This window comes from Manacus candei, unplaced genomic scaffold (genome assembly GCF_025592945.1).
Source record: "Manacus candei isolate 608988 ecotype Guabito, Panama unplaced genomic scaffold, ASM2559294v1 h1tg000063l, whole genome shotgun sequence".
NCBI classification, from domain to species: Eukaryota; Metazoa; Chordata; class Aves; order Passeriformes; family Pipridae; genus Manacus; species Manacus candei.
In genome coordinates, this window is record NW_026138111.1 from 302755 (window position 1) to 319293 (window position 16539).

The following is a 16539-nucleotide window of genomic DNA, read 5'->3' on the forward strand; positions in this document are numbered from 1 at the left end:
GCTTATCTAAAGAATTACTTTATATCATAATAGTGATAGTATGGAAACTAAAAGGTGGAAATTTGCATTCTGTGTGTAGTGCCAGAAGGATTGAAGTGTCTGTGCTCAGATCTGTAGTTATTATGAGATGGGTAAATGGTTATTTATTATATTCTTGGCAACATTGGGAAGCATTAGAAGTGCCTGTGCTGGATAATGGATGGATGAGTAGGGTTTCTGTCACCTGAACCTTTAAGAATATGGTCACAGGAAAATGGACTTAGATTTCTTCTGGAATAGGTGATATATCACATCTATACATTTAAAGTTTCTCAAAAAGACTGATTAAATGTGGATACCTACTTTACTCTTAGCTTAGTTTTGCAGATGTTTCCTCTTTGCTACCATTTCATAGTCAATGCAAAGGAGATATGGTGGGTGAAATTCTGGTCTCATTAAACCTCATAGAATTTCTTTAATGGCAACTGGGGTTAAAAATGCAGTATTTTATCAAGAGTCTTTGTTTCTCATAAGATTTGCTTGCAGCATATTGTTTGCAAGTAATTCTGACTTCTACAACAATATTTGGGTATTTCTGATTACTTGGCAATAACTAGGACTCTCAGAGAATCTGAATTCTTTCAGTCTTTTAGAACCTAAATTCCAAAGCCCTGCACAGTATGGTAGCTTTAATCAGGGTAATCCATGGGAACAGGGCCATTAGATAAGCTACAATTCAGAAAGTCAGGTTTACATGTAGTGGCCCTTATGCCAAAGATATTTTGAATTGCAATATAATAATGTGAATAAAGGACTAGTAATTGTTTTCAGTTGAGTACGGTCCATTTGCTGATGACGTATTAAATATGGCTTCAGCATAAATATTTAGGGATTTTATTACAAAAATTTACAATTGAAAAGAATCTATAAAGGGGTACAGAACCAGCATCTAAGAAAAAATAATAATAAAAAATGTTTATGTAGGAATAAGCCCCTACTGTTAAATATTTAGGAGGGTCATGGTATCCAAACTATGTGTGATTATTACCACTGAAAAGTTTAATTACTATCTTCGCACTGTGCCTGCTTGTGTGGATTGCTTAGCGGAGAGCTGGAAAAGCAGAATGCCTAATGATCTCCTCCCAGCTCTGCTTCCCTCTCTGCTTTGTAATGTAAATGGCTAGTTTGAAACCCACCACGGATCCCTGCGCTCAATCCCCGAACATCCTCTCTGATTTTAACCGGAAGATCACCTGACCGCCCCCTGAAGCTGCCCCTTTCGGAGGAATCTCGGCGGCGCTGGGTCGGGCAGGGGTAGGTGGTGGCCGGGGCCGGGGGCCGGCGGCGGAGCCGAGCGCCCGGCGCTGCCGGGGGCGGAGGGAGCGGGAGCGCCGGGAGCGCCGCTGCCTCAGCCCCGGAGAGAGGGAAAACAAAAGAGCTCAGCTGCAGTTTTGTGTTGCTGTGTCTGGCTTAAGCAGAAGATTCTAGACATTCGTGCCGAAAAATCAAAGCACAGCTGAGACTACATCTAACCGGGAAGATATTTTCTACCCCCAGGATGGGCTGGATCCAGTACAGGTGGTTTGCGGATCATGCGAAGACAGACGGGCTGAGAGCCATGGAAAGGTGGGATAAGGCGCTGTCTCTCTTTCTTGTTTTTTTTTTTTCCCTTTTCTCTTTCTCTTTGGATTTGTAAAGCGGTATAGCTGGGACCTGAGTTGAGGTCACTTAAAGAGATTAGGTGGGGGTTAATTCCACAAAACAAAATCAAAATGAGAGGCACTACTGTGTTCAGACAGATGTTGAACCCAAACTTGGGCTGAGTTGGACTTGCTTTGAGCGATTCTTGTGCTGCTTTTGATGTTGTCTTTGTTTAGAATAGTTCCTGCACAAAACACAAGGCTTTAGGACGAGCTGCATGCTTCTGTCACAAATTGTCAGATGACTGTTCCGATGCTGGTAGAATTTTGCCAGTGAAGCTGCAAATGAAGGCTTTGGAGGTTAGGTTTGTGGAAATAGGAAGAGCTGTTGACTTTGAATTCCCTGTGATGTGGGCATGGTTAGAAGTTGAGCTGTGGTGGTTGTTGTGCATTGTCTGAATCGTAACAATGGGCAGTTTGAGTAGCGCAAGTTTGAATGGTGTTTCTTCAGCAATTCCAAATGCATTTCTCTCCTGTGATCTTTGGCTTTTCACAAAAGGCAAGGAATTTGTTTGGGGGGTTTTTTGTTGGGTTTTTTTTTTTTTTGAGGAAGAAGTCAGGAGATTTTTTTTTAAAATATTGAAAATAGAAGTGAATTAACATTTTTATTTTAATGGTTGTTGTTAACACCAGCATGCCTAAACATCTAAAACATATCCCAGCAATTTCTCATTTCTCCTACTGGGCAGATGCATTTCTTTTGTTCCTGAATTTTTTTCCCTGCCTTTTTAGAACAAAAGGCATTTGCTTTTTTCTTTTTTTTTTTTTTAGTGGCAGCAAGAGAGTTATATACAAATTAGCATTTTGTACAGGTTAATGCTCTGCTTCACTCTGAAGTAAACTGCCCTAAGGTATTAGGAGAAAAGGGGGTGGGCAAACAGGGGGAAGCTTGACCGATGCCCAAGAAATACTGAATTCAGATGGATTTAGATCATATAGAGAAGCAGACATTTATCTGTAACTGGATTTCAGCTCCATGTCATGCAAAATCTGCAGACCATAGCAGGGAGATTCTTAGCAACCAATAAATCAGATTTGTAATGGGCCTTTAAAAATGTCTGTGAGGGGTGACTGCCTGGGTCCCCTTTGGCCAAATTAAGATGCAATCTGACAGTACAGTGGCATCTGTGTGCTGACATTTTCTCATGAACCTAGTGAAAAATAGCTCCAGATCTCTTCTTCAGTCCCCAAAAGACAGTTTCTGAATGGCCATGCATTTTCCCCCTGTATTGTTGTTTGTTATAATCACCATTCTCTCTGATGATGTCTGACTGGCTTGTTTTGCTTTGCTTTCTTTGACTGTTTGACTAGCTGAGGGGATGTAGTGGACAGTTGTTTAACCTGAAATCAGCACCTCATGCCAGTACTACTGCTAACAAAAAAACCCACAAAACAGAAAATAAAAAAAATGCATGTTGCAAATATGCAGCTTCTGCCAGTACTGCTGGAATTAGGTAAGTGGGTTGAAAAACATGTGTCTTAGGTAATGTGCCACCCACGATACAGGTGATAAAGAAATGCCAGCCAGTGGTGAATGCAACTGACAGGTAAAACTGAAAAGCCTAAAAAAAGGCACGGGAATATAAAGTCCTTAAGAGCCAGAGGCGGAGGTATTGGTACAAGCATTTGTTTATCCAAGGGAGAAGTTCACAATCAGATACTACAAGAGCAAGGGAGGAGGAGGAGGGAGGGGGGCACTCCTTTAATTGTAGTACAAGTGTGTTCATTGGGAAGAGCCTCATATGGAATGGCCATTCAGTCTGACACCACAGCTCTTCTTCAGTGCTCCTGAGCAGGAGTTGCAGCCCAGGTGTGGGAGAAGCCTCTGTCCGTGCATGTGTGGGGTGAGTGCAGGGGAGTGAGGAAGGGAGCCCTGTTTCTCCAGAGTGATCTGTGCCCGGGAATTCATGAGACAACGGGGAAGTTTGTTCCGGTCGACACCGCTTCTTTAAATATTCCCTGAGATAAAGGGGCTCCATAGCACAAAAGTAGGGCAAGTAGCAGGCAGAAGGATAGCTGTGAGAAGTTGTGAGTAGTATGGATCCTCTCCAGAAGATGTGGCTGGTGTTTTTTGTGGCTGCTTAATAGTGCCTATGGAGACTTTTGAACAATTTCTGTATTTACTGGACTGCCCTGCTTTCTCTCCAATTTAAGGTTATAGTTTCTCTGTATTACAAATACAATTTTCAGCAAGAAAAGAATAAGCTTTAGAAGCTTCCTTCAGAAAACAAATGGTATAAATATTTTGCCATTTACCCATTGCAGGAGACATTAAATTTTAGTTGCTCCTTAAAAAGCATGTTGTGTGCAGTGCTTATAAACCCCACAAATGTTACTTGCCAGACTTGTTACAGTCTTTTAGATTGATTTTCATAGACCTAAATGCTTGGAGTTATGGTATAAAATTCCACTACTGCTGGAGAAGAGTGAAAAAGGAACCTTAATGCCACATGCAGATCCCATTGCTCCTTTTGTACAGGTAGATAATTTGACAGTTGTAAACATTTTGCTTCGTGGAAAGTGACACAATTGCACAGTGGGACTGTGAAAAAGAAAACAAACATCTCGCAAACCATCAGACAAACAGAAATGTCAACAAGAGATATTCAAATAGAGTTAAAATAGTTTGAGTAACAGAAAGATTCCAGATGCCTAATTCACACTGACCATAGTTATAAAGCACGGGAATACAGCTACAGTTTTAGAAGCTAAACCAAACCAGGCTGATTTTAGAGATGTGTATGTACATAATCAGAAAAAAGATGAGAGTCTGATTCTGAACAGGAACAAATTAGATTTCGGAACTTAACTGGACACAATAAGAAAAACTGGATTGAAGATCACCATGGACAGAAAAGTTTCCAGAAGAAATTAAATGAGCAAGCTTAACCCAAATGAAATGCAGACATCCAACTAGGAGCATTGTCAATCAATTTGATTATTAACTACAACATCATTTGAAGTGGGTTTTAACATTGAAAGTCTGATTTAAGAAATGAAGCAAGACTTTTGACTTTTATTCTCATTACAAAATAAAAATTGCCCAGAGACTTTGCTTGGAAATACACATTTTCTCATAGTGCAGCACTGACACGTTGGACCTCTGTAAAGGGGGAGGGGGAAACAAATATAGAAATAAAATGGTGGCACTTTGAAAATTTCTCACCATGTCTTTCTGCAAGCTGTGTAAATACATCCTGTGGATAAACATAAAAGGTCAGCATCATCTTCTGGCTGTGATGAAAATAAATAATAACAAGAATTAGATAGATTAGTATATACTAACATGTGAAAAGACTCAAATCCAGAGTGCTGAAGTCTGAGAAAATTATATTTACATTGAAGCAGTCCAAGTAGTGATTGTCAGTGTTCCAGCTGACAGACTCAGCAAACAGCCCACCTATTTCCCATTTCAGCAGCAAATGCCTATACAGAAAACATCATGCTCTCTCTGCAAAATAAGCTTAAGAACATTAAAGGCCATATAGTATTCCCGGTTGCCCTAATACAACCAGTTTAAATCAAGTTTGTTGTGAATGATATCACTGTAACGGGCTGACTGTAGCCCATAGGGCCAAGAAAAGACTATGGTCAGCATAATTTACTTTTTTTTTTTTTTTTAATAAGGACATCCCAGCTATTCCTCTGTCATTGCTTCCGCATGTTTATAGCACATCCCAGACCCATATGTCTCTGTTTCTAGCACCAGATAAAAATTTCAGCCAGATCTCTCTCTTGTCACACTTGCAACTGTTTTCTGGCTATGTTATGCTGTGGCATAAAGAGGAATATGATTTTTTTGGTGACCTTTGGTGTTTGCATACAGAGTATACCCATGTATTAGTGACTGCCCACTGTTTTTGTAGAAAATTAAACATCAGTGGTAGGGTTAGCTGAAAACTGTAAACTAAACACTGGCTGGATTTGTTCTTTATCTGAACATGGAAGATTAGGTTGACTTTGTCAACTAAAGAAAGAAAAGCACTCTCATCTGGAAACATGCGAGGTACTCGAACATTATGGTCTTATTCCTGTCACCCTTCTAATTTCTTTGTATTTTTCCTCTCATACTTTTTTTCCTGACTCTCCACAAACTTCTTTACTTGTGTAAACCTTTGATTTGACCTTACCAACTTTTCCCTCCTAACTCAGCTCCATGTTCTGGGACAGTGAGAAACAGTTTCTGCCACCAGACCTTTCTTTGATCCAGGTGAAGTAAAAATGTAATGCTGGGGATGTAGGTTGTACAGAGGTGCATATCCAAATGCCTACAGAACACGATAGTCTCATCAGTCTCCCTATGACAAAAAGGAAATTATTTTTCATTCCAACATCAGCCAGACCTACTGTAAAGAACTTAACCGATATTCCCATGGTTCAAACTGCTGAAGGAAGCAATGAGAGCTAGTGTCTTTCTTGGGACACATTTATGATCTGAATCTATATCCTGAATACATTCATATGAGTGGTACTAAAGGAGAGTGAGGTTTAGGGCTCAGTTCTGCCTCTCTTGAAACTGGTGCCAAGTTTCAATCTAGAGATGAGACAAGAGAACATTTAGTAGGGAAAAGCTGATCTTGCAGAGGGGCTCAGATTAAAGACATTTTATCACCTTAGTGGCAAAGAAAACAAGCAAATAGGATTCACAGTGGGTGATCACTGAACCTCTAAACCCCCCTTATGGAAATGTGAACCAAAATAAAAAGTGCCTGGGAAAAATTCTTTAATCTGAAGGTATTAGGAGTTAAGTCTTTACAGCCATGACAATCCCCATTGACAGAAATGCTCATAACCCAGAGGTGATGGAATACAAATGGGCATGGATGTGGGAAGCATTGCAATAGAGAGCACATCACAATAAAAGCTCTCTTTCTCAGTTATCCTTTCCTTTCCAGTCAAATAAATAAATTGCAGTGATGTACAGTGTGAAGAATTATTGCCACTAGAGTGCTTTTCTGATGACGGAGATGACTTAAATTATAAAAATCTGTCCCAGATAACAGCAAGTAAAGATTGCTGGAAGTTAGTAAAGGTTTAGGAACTCTTAGGTTCTAGATTCATTCAAGCACACTAATTGGATATGGATTGCCTAATTCCAGACTTAGTCATCTGCTGAGAAACCTGCTCTGATGGGAGCACAGAACCTTGGCACTCCTGTGCTGCTCGTGCTCTCCATGTGTTTCTGCTCCCAAGGTCCTGGCTAAAATCTTCAGGAATTGATGTTGGCCAAAGTTATTAGAGTGATTCTGCTCATCTCTGTGAAGCACGATGGTAGAAGCCATGATGAGTCCAGGAGGTGATAGTATCCATAATGAAACACTGGTGAGCAGAGCCTCAGCAGGGACAGAACCTTCAGGGCAGAGTTCTCTTTCATCCAAGGATTTTTCACCTTCCGAGTCAGCTTCTTGCAAGAAACTCTGAAAGGTAACTCAGTAACTCTGTAACGTTATGCAATCAGATACAATCCAGCATTTTATAATTTAACAATGCTGTAATCCAGCATGTAACCCAGAGAGGAATGAGAAACAGTGCCTGTCTTATTAATTAGAGTTCCCCATCACATGGTTAGGATCAAGTACATCAAAAAGCAAAGCTTAAATATTACACCAGCCACTGGAAGATTCTATAAATCTAGAACATCTAGAGGGATTTGCAGATGGCTGAATAAAGGAGCTTGGTCAGATCATAGTTGTTCACTGTCTTGCATGACTGAGGCAACTGGAAGCGCGTGTGCATCTGTCTTCAGAGCTCTGCAGCTCCTGAATGACAGAAGACAACCCTGCAATTTTGGTGTTTCTTGTTCAGAAGATGTGATAGAAATAGGTTCTGGGAAACATGAGTGAGCAGTTTGTGGAAATGTGGGTATCTTTGCCTCATTTGCTTTTATATTCCTGCACCACAGAAATCTTTATATCATGACTGGTGGCTATCCCTTAGATAGCACTAAGAAGACTGGGATGCATAAAAGGAAGGGGTAGCTCAAAACTTCCTTGGCTTTTGCATTCCTGGATTTTAAAACCTGGAATAACTGAGGGGTTAGTCTGTTCCCATTCTGTCATCTCAGCCATCAAGTGCTGTTGTCAAACCAACTGCAGCAACATAACCATCAAAAAACACCTGCCTCTTTGCCTTTTGGAAAGTCCTTCTGAAAAAGGAGGAGTGTGCCGATAGGGAGCCCTTTATTGTGTTGGGTTTTTTTTCTTCTGCAGATTCAGCAGGTGCTATATATTATCCTTTACAACCTTCAGCCATTGGGAGCTAGGACACTGTAATTATGTTCCCTGTTCATGGAAGTTACTGACTATTACTGTGTGAAATATGAGCTCTGCTCAGAATTCAAAACTAAACTGAGGAAGCATGTTTGCTGCTGCTTTCATACCACAGAATAATGATAGTGTTCATTTACAGTAGTAAATACTCTCTACCCCTTAAATGGTGGAACCTGTATAAAAATACCTTGTTGCTAACATGTAAGGAAGTCAAATTCCCAGTGCTGAGAGTTCACTCCTATAAGTAAAATTTTACATTGGTGTAGTTCATTTTATTAAATAATTTGTAGAGGTTCACTCCTTCATAAGTGTGAAAAGAAACTAGGAGGCTAACACAGAGGAAGTATACAACCACTTTTAAACAGAAGTAACTTTCAGTCATTTCTGTAGAGGTACTCAGATCTCAGGGCACTTCCCAATAAGTTATCTTAATTGCACATTGCTCTTGAATGTTTATGTGGGTCGGTCTGTAGGTACCTGGAGTCAGTTCCCTCAATGACTCCATAGCAAAGGAGAAAACAAAAGTTGGGTTTTCAAGCTCCTGCAGCTCCTACTTTTTGCAACCTCATCCACATGAGAATTGCCTACTGTGAGGTTTCCCCACTTTCTGAGTAAAAAATGTAGCCTGGTTTTATCTTGCTCTTTTCTCTCCTGAAGTTATTCAGAGGAAGTGAGATATAGTGGGTGCCTTCTGCACTATTCCATTAGGATAAATAATGTATGCTGTCTATTGTGTTTAGAAGAATGCTTCAAAGAAAACTCTCTATGGCATAGTTGTGATAACAAGCAGGAAAGAAATAAAAGGAGAGAAAGCACAAGAAAATGTAGGTGCTTTGGCATCTGCTAGTTCAGAATTGCAGTATTTGATACTAGTGTGATTCCTTTGCCACGAGTCTTGGCAGTAGCCACAGCAGTCCACAGAAAAGGGTATGTTGCCTGTTGCTGCCCTAAAAACAAAGAGAAAGTTTATTCCTATGTACCTCCAGAAGATAATGTACAGACTGTCCTTGGCAGAGGCACACTGCACTGAGACCAGCTCTTGAATATTTTCTTGTCCTGTTCATTCTTCTTCCCACTTTCATTTTAATAGGAGTCTCACATGCCCACATGGTCTCTCACGGAAGTGACCATGGCTTTTGAGAAGCACTGAGGTTCTCAGTTTGTCTCTGCTCCCATCAGGTGAATGAGTCTGTGTGTGATTATCGCTAGAAGTGTTGGTGCACCAGACCCACCAACTCAGGTGTGGTAGATCTTGAAGGTAGAGGATACATTCTTGCCCTCCTACCATACATTACTTTTTATTGTACTATATGTTTTGTTCATCACTTCTGTGTGTAAAGATTAGTATATTTGAATTATCCACTGTAATAAGAATATGTGATCAGACAGTCCAGACTCTACCTCCACAGCAGATACAAAAATTATTGGCAAAATATCCTAAATGTTTGATATGAAACTTGCTTCCTCAGCTGGAGTAACAGCAAGGGATTTGGCCCAGCATCCTGCTTTTTTACACTGGGAAAGAGTAGAAGCATCAGGCAGTATAGGGTAATACTTTCGTTTTATACCTCTCATTTTCCAATTTAAGTTGCCAAGATACTATGATATTTTCCAAGTGATATGACATTCTTGTTTTGAAGCACAAATAGATGTTTATGTGGCCACACAGTGCAGAAGAAATGTCATTTCCAGTGTTGGTCCCATGAATACATGCTCAGTGGTGGGTATGGAACCAGAGCTTTGCATCTCAGTACAGGGTGACCCAGTATGGAGGAAAACTTGTTTGTTATGTCTTCATTTGAGCTTACTGCTGCCTTGGTGATGATCATATCTTCAAGCACATCAGACCTTCCTGTCATCATTAGAAATAGTTTAAAACTTGAAAAGTCAAAAGCTTTGAGTTTTGGTTAAGTCAGCATGTAAATCTGAAAATGTGTTTCATTTGTGATAAACACATTTTTGTGCATATGAGTCATGCGTGGCAAAAGCAAAGTACTGTAATCCAAAAAGAAAAAAAAAAAAAGAAAAAAAAAGAATCAGAATGAACTCTTTTTTGGGAAGTTACTATCAAAAAAATCTATTAAAGTGTTTGACGTAGAATGTGCCTCCTCTTCTGAGTTCATAATATTCTCCTGCAAATCACCCTTTCTCTGTTAGAGGAACATTTTCCTTCTTTTTTTGCAGACATGCCTTTCAAATGCCGGTGATAAGATTAACTTGGTTGTGCATATGAATTTGGTTTGCCTATTTGTTCATCCTTTTTAGGGTTTTCCTGCCCTTCCCCTAAGGTGTGAGGGGAGATTGGATTGAAATAGATAAATGTAGATGAACAAATGCATTTTTGTCTTTGAGTGCACAGTATCTGTTTTTTCTTAGAATTACTGACCCTCTCTGAAAATGGTTATCCTTGAGTCTTGACTAGAACACCTCACACTGACAGAGAGAATTGGCCATTGTCAACAAAAGTTTGTAACCAGCTACCTCTGCACTTGAGAGGTCAGTGGGAGAGAACATGTTTAACAAGGTGAGTGAGTGTCATGGAGGAAGACAGAGCATGGAGGGCAGCTGAGACCAGAGAGCTTGGAATAAAACTTCAAGAAGGAAAAGAAATCCAACAATTTATAGAGAAACAGGAAAGGCAATAAAAAGCAAAATCAGGAGAAATTAGGAAGAAAGATTAAAATGACTGAAGGCAGAAATAGGAATTCTTATGCACATCCTCAAGCTGTCATGGTAAAGAATATAAGCCCTACAGCTTCTCCTTAACTTCTCCATGGAAATAAAACAATTATCATGAAACTATTCTATTTTATTCTTCAAAGAAGTTACTTAAAAGCAGTTCCCCATTGTGGAAAGACTTGACATCAAGAACAGTTATTGTCTCTCACAAGCCTTCTTTATGGTTACTGTTTAACTCAGAAGCCAGAAAACTGACACCCAGATGTCACCATGCTACCTTAACAGAAGTGGATGGTTTTGCCTTATTGGAGCTGAGGAGTGGGGAGAAAAATTTCTTTGAAAAGAAAAATAATTCTGAGCTGGATTGTGTCCTTTGGTCTGCACAATGAGTTAAACCAGTAAACTTTCCTTCCCCGGGTGGGAGAGGCTTTCAGGGCAGTAGGGTCCTTCACTTCCACCCCAGGCTCTACTCCTTACTCATGATGCTCATACCATTCCTCTCTTGATCTCAAACAATGTCTCACATCATGATTTCCCCACTTCAGAAGGACCCTGGTGTGTTCTACTGGGCTCCTCTCCATCGGGGCTGTTTGGGGAGGGCTTGGTGTCAGGGTGTTTGCTGTGGCAAAAAGTCTTTATGCGGGTCTTCAGCATCCTGGTGAACCATAGGCTGTTGAGGAAGGAGAGGGGAGGATGGTGAAGATGGAGAAACCCAATCATTGTGGCCTCTACACGATGTCCCTACTCATGTGAAAAGGGAGAGAAGAAGCAGTATAAGAGAAATGGTCCATAATCCCTGCTGCTTCGTGGCATATTATTACATGAGAGTAAGAGATAAAAGTGTGCTTTTTGATAGAAAGTCACATTCTAGCACTTTGCCACTCAGGTTCTTTGAGCCTGAGCCTGAATGAAACCTGGCTAAATAAAGCTCTAAAACATGTGCTTTATCTTAAAGTCCCCGAAGAAGAAGTATCTTCACTCCTAAAACACATTAAAGCTTTATTACAAACCATACTCTGATCTCAACCACTGTGGTGTAAATCTGCAATTACTCACTCAAAATCAGTGGTATTATCCTAGCAGTGGAAGAGAACAGGTTCACCCCTTCCTCCCAAGCAGAGGGATGAATTTGTTCCACATTGTTGGCACTGCAAAGTTCTCATGACATAGTGCTGGCACTTACTTTCATTTGGATGATTAGAATTAAGTATCACCTTCCTTTTGCAATTATACTAAATTTAGTTAAAGCATTATCTTTTTAACCTTCTGTCTACACTGTAGAAAGCTTACTTTAGCTAAAACTCACCCTTTTTTATTTTTCTTTAGAATTCTATGCTTAGGAGTGTTTCCCAAAACATGGGAATGAATGAATAGTAAAAACATGGAGAGCTAGTTGTCTCTGTAATGTTGCTACCAATGTTTTTCAGTTTTCACAATGAGAGATGCAGCAAATTTCAGGATGGCACAATGTTTGTAATAATGACAAAATTGCTGGGCTTATCAGAGAAGAGGCGTAGATGATGGCTAGTGAGGAGTCAATGTTGCAATATATATTAAAGTTAATATTTAGGATAGCGGCAGGTAAGACTGTAGGGCAAGAAGAGTAAGAAGGGGCCCGTGTGTCAGAGGGCTGATAGAGCAGCTCTCAGAACCTGTTTCAGCCAGTACATTGCAGAGGTGCTGACCTGACCACATCTCTCAGATGCAGGCAGCCTTGGCAATAGACAAAGAGTAAATGTGCACAAGAGAGGTGAATAATTTTATTTGCTTAGACACTCTCCTTTTGCACCCCAGGTGGCAGTGTCAAACTGAGAGGATATTCCAGGAAATAATCAAGAGTTCATTTGTAGGACCATTAGTCCTAATCCTCTCATCATCCTTATTTTTTTACAGTAATATCATGCACTATTTTTAGTGATAGTTGCTCCCTCTTTACTAGTCCTTCACAAATAATTCCTTTTTCCCCTCATTAAGATGACTATTTACTTATTATTTTTTATGTCTGATGCAATATTTTCTTCAGGTCTTGATCAGCATCATTTGTACCCATTTATGAAGAGAAATTTATTGTCCACCTTAAAAGGGTCGTGAACATGCAGTTCTACATTTGACGTGCTCTGTACCTGTACAAATGTATTCTACTGTTCCAGGAATTCAACATTCTTAATATAAAAGCAGATTGTACAAGGATTACTTTTTAAAAGTGTAAACCATGCAGTATTAAAGCACTCCAAAGTACTTACCCATCTGTAATGCAAAGAGAGATACTAAGAGGTTCATATACCTCTTAAATTAGAGTTTTGCACTCATTTTTTGCATAGTAAGGACCAAACCTGAAGACTTTATGTGTAGTAGAGGCAAAAATAATAAATTATTTAACAATTTCCCATTAATGAAAACCAAAACAGTGACCAGCCATTTACATTACCAGAGTCATAACACTGCATCACAGATTGCATACTTTTCTTTTAAATTAAAATACCTGTACCATTTTTTCAGAAGTGTAGAATCGAAAGAGACCTCTGAGCCATTGAATTCAGTTCCCCTATAACCATGGGCAACTGTATCATATATTCTCCTGGATAAGCATATCAGTTTTTGTACACTAAATGTGTGGAGCACCAACTATGTTCTCATCTGTTATCAATGTGTTTCATTGATTTCAGTGCTGTGCTCTATTCACCAATTAACTAGGCATATCACCTTCACTGACCCAAATACAGACATTTTGCAGAATAATCTCTCATGCAGCAGCCAGATTTGCTGCTTTATACTCTTCCACCTGTCTAGCTGCATTGTGATCATATTTTTTCTCTTCTGAATTCCTTTCTTTTTTATTTGTTACGTTAGAGTCATAGTCATAATATTAAGTAATGGGCGATTTTTAGATGAGTCAGTCAATACAGGGGAGAATAATTTCTAATTTTTGTTTTTAAAATAAATTTATTTTAAAATTGTGTTCACAGTAGAGATTGGTTTAACTTCTGTTGCCGCAGTACACACCCAGTTTGTGTCAAACAAACCTAATTTATTAACGCAAAGAAGCTTTGTCCTTAGTGCCTCAATCAAGTCATGTACTGCAGAAAAAAGTAGATCATTCAGCTGTTAAAAATGCTTGATGGTGAGACTTCCATTATGCCAAATCCTCCTCTGAACTCTTGGTTGTATCTGTGCTGCTGATGGATCAGATGGATCAGTGAAACAACTCTCATGTATAAACTTGATTGCCGTATATGCTGCACTCTCAGTTCAAATATCTGACATTTCATTATGTTTAACCCCTTTAACTGTGATTTTTGCTGTGTTCTTCATTAAGTCTTACATGATTTTAACTTTAAAGGAGTAATGTCACACTCCTTTGATCACATCACTTTATTTTATTTTTTGTGCTTCCACATTTTAACATCATCTTAAGTCTATCTTCCTGTGACCTTACTTGGTCCAGACTTTGAATAAAGAATTTTCTCAGAAAATTAATACAGACCATTCCTTCTACACTGTTTTGTTGTAGGGATCTCAAAAAAAAAATCTGTAGTTGACAATTAAAATGAATGATCCATGAGACTATTAGAATAGTCTCTTGAGTACTGGAAAACAGCAATGAAGAAACAATTTTTTTTTCTGTAGAGCACCCAACTCTTCATATTAATAGTCATCCTTTGATCTCCCCCTGGAGCTGACAAGATAGGAAGCTAATTGGTAATTTTCAGGGTTTATATCTTCTACTAAAAAAAAAAAAAAGGAGAGAGACAATTGCAAAAGCATGTTTCACATCAATGGGGACTTGCCTAGTTAAAGATCCAGACAGGCAAAAAACAAAATCTGGATTTCTAAACGGCAGTTTAGGTACTGTGCTAACACAGTCCTATGGTAAAAAATAGTATTTCCTGCTCTTCAAATTGTAGTTTGTGTCATAAATTGTATTACATGAACAATTACATTCCTTGTGGGGAAGGATGCTTTTGTTTCTTGAATATTTGTTTTATCTGGTTCTTTAAAATACTGTTACCTTGGCCATTAAGAGCTGCTGTGACTCTGGGTCTCTAGACCCTTCTGTCAATGAGAATTCAAACCACTTGGTTTACAGACAGCATCGCCTGCAGAGAAATTAGAGACTGAACTCAGTAGTGAAGTGGTAACTTCTAGCTATATTCACAAGTGTCTCTCAACTCTGAGATGTCACTTGAGAAAAAGCCACGTTGCAAAATGCTTTGAGATGCTGCTTTTGAAGTGACAAGAGGAGACTGACAGATGGGAGAGCGGGGTAATATCAGGTACAAAAGAAGGAAGAAATGGCCACATATGGACGACTGGGTGCTCTAGCCTTTGATGAAAGAGATGAGTGACTTAGAAATACATAAAAGCAGCTGCCAAGCTTTCATTGGCCACATCACTGAAGACAAAGTGAAAATCTATTTATTTAACTTTTGGTTGGAGAAGATATTTAGCTTCCTGAAAAACTCGTTGTTTTTTTTTTTTTCTGTGAGAAATGTTGTATGACCTGTAAAGAGATGACTGAGGAACAGAAGAAGTACCACAGTGACCAGTGAATTCTTAATGAGAAATACATTTTCACATAAGAATTTCAAAACAGAGTATACCTCTGTAAAAGCTGCCATTTTGGTAAACACCCACAAGAAATTACTGGGAGATTTCTATAGCTGACATTGGAAATGTAAATTAAAAAGAAGTTTAAAAACTCTTCACGCATGTAACATAAAGTAGGAGGAGTGTGTGCCATGCTTTTCATCCCATGTAGCTTACTGAAAACATTGATATCCCAGGAACGAATTGGCTATTGGTTCTGACAGAACAAGTCACAGGAAAGAAATGTGATAAAATTACAAGAAACCAAGAGATAACCATCCAAGGATTGTACACCTACATTCAAAACTAACAGAAACGAAAGAGATATAAAGTCACTCCAAGAAAAACGTTAGGACCTGTGTCACAGCTTGTGGTAAATGGAGAAATAATGAAGAAAAATGTCATACATTTGTTTAGAAAATAACAAAGAGATTGACATAGTAGGAAGCTGTGTAATTGCTAAAGGAAGGATATTATTATTTTTTCCCATTAACCTGATGATGGTGTTAGTACAGAAACCAAATCTGAAAAGAAAATATTGTTGTGAAAACAAAATCCAAAGTTGGTAAGCAACTGGAGGAAAAAGCAGAAAATTCCTGCTGTTGATGGGCATTTCTAAACAAGCTGAAATCAGAAAAAAAAAAAAGTAATTTGGAAATTACAAGGAAGGAAAGTAGTGGCTAGTGCTTTACGCTATGCTAACTTTGTGTAATTACCAAGCCCTTAATGGGATTGCTCCACTATATGACCGTGCCAGCTGAAACAAAGCTTGATCCCAAAAGAGGCTGGAAAGAAATGGGAATCACTGGGATAGCTCAGCTCATTGTTATTGTTGTTTTACGTAGCAATTCTGATCTCATTAAGATTCATATAGTTAATGAAAAAAAGGCATACTTGGGAGTTTGAGAAAGACACTTTTATTTTTAACTTAATCTACATTAATGTAAAGCTTTCTGTGTTTACACTGTGAAAGTGCTGACACAAGCTGAGAGCCTCTCATAAAGCAAGTTTATTTTTCAATACATCAAGTACAGAATGCACAAAAAAGCTTACAAAAGAGGAAAGCATATCTCAGAAAGACAGAATATTCAAAATACATTTTATTAGCCTAAAAAAGATGCTGTTTCTCATATAAATATTTTATTTGTTTTTCCTTAAAGACTTAACCATAGCCTGTGACATAAATTTTATAACTCTATAGATACATCTTTTTGAGATTCATTGGGAAATGTCCAATATTCCTTCTCAAACCTTTCATATAAACTTAGCTAGAGGTTTTACTTAAAGCTAAAGCCTCTCATGAAGTATTAAGGCTGTCCCAGCTT

General features: G+C 38.9%; 1 protein-coding gene across 1 annotated transcript in view; it reads left to right on the forward strand.

Moving 5' to 3' along the window:
* Positions 1 to 466: 466 nt before the first annotated feature.
* The window catches only part of MAGI2 (membrane associated guanylate kinase, WW and PDZ domain containing 2), a 390999-nt gene continuing 374926 nt past the window's right edge, over positions 467 to 16539 (forward strand). Inside the window, exon 1 of the mRNA XM_051805040.1 lies at positions 467 to 1605. The gene's annotated coding sequence lies outside the window, so the exon portion shown is untranslated. The remainder of the gene's footprint in view (positions 1606 to 16539) is intronic.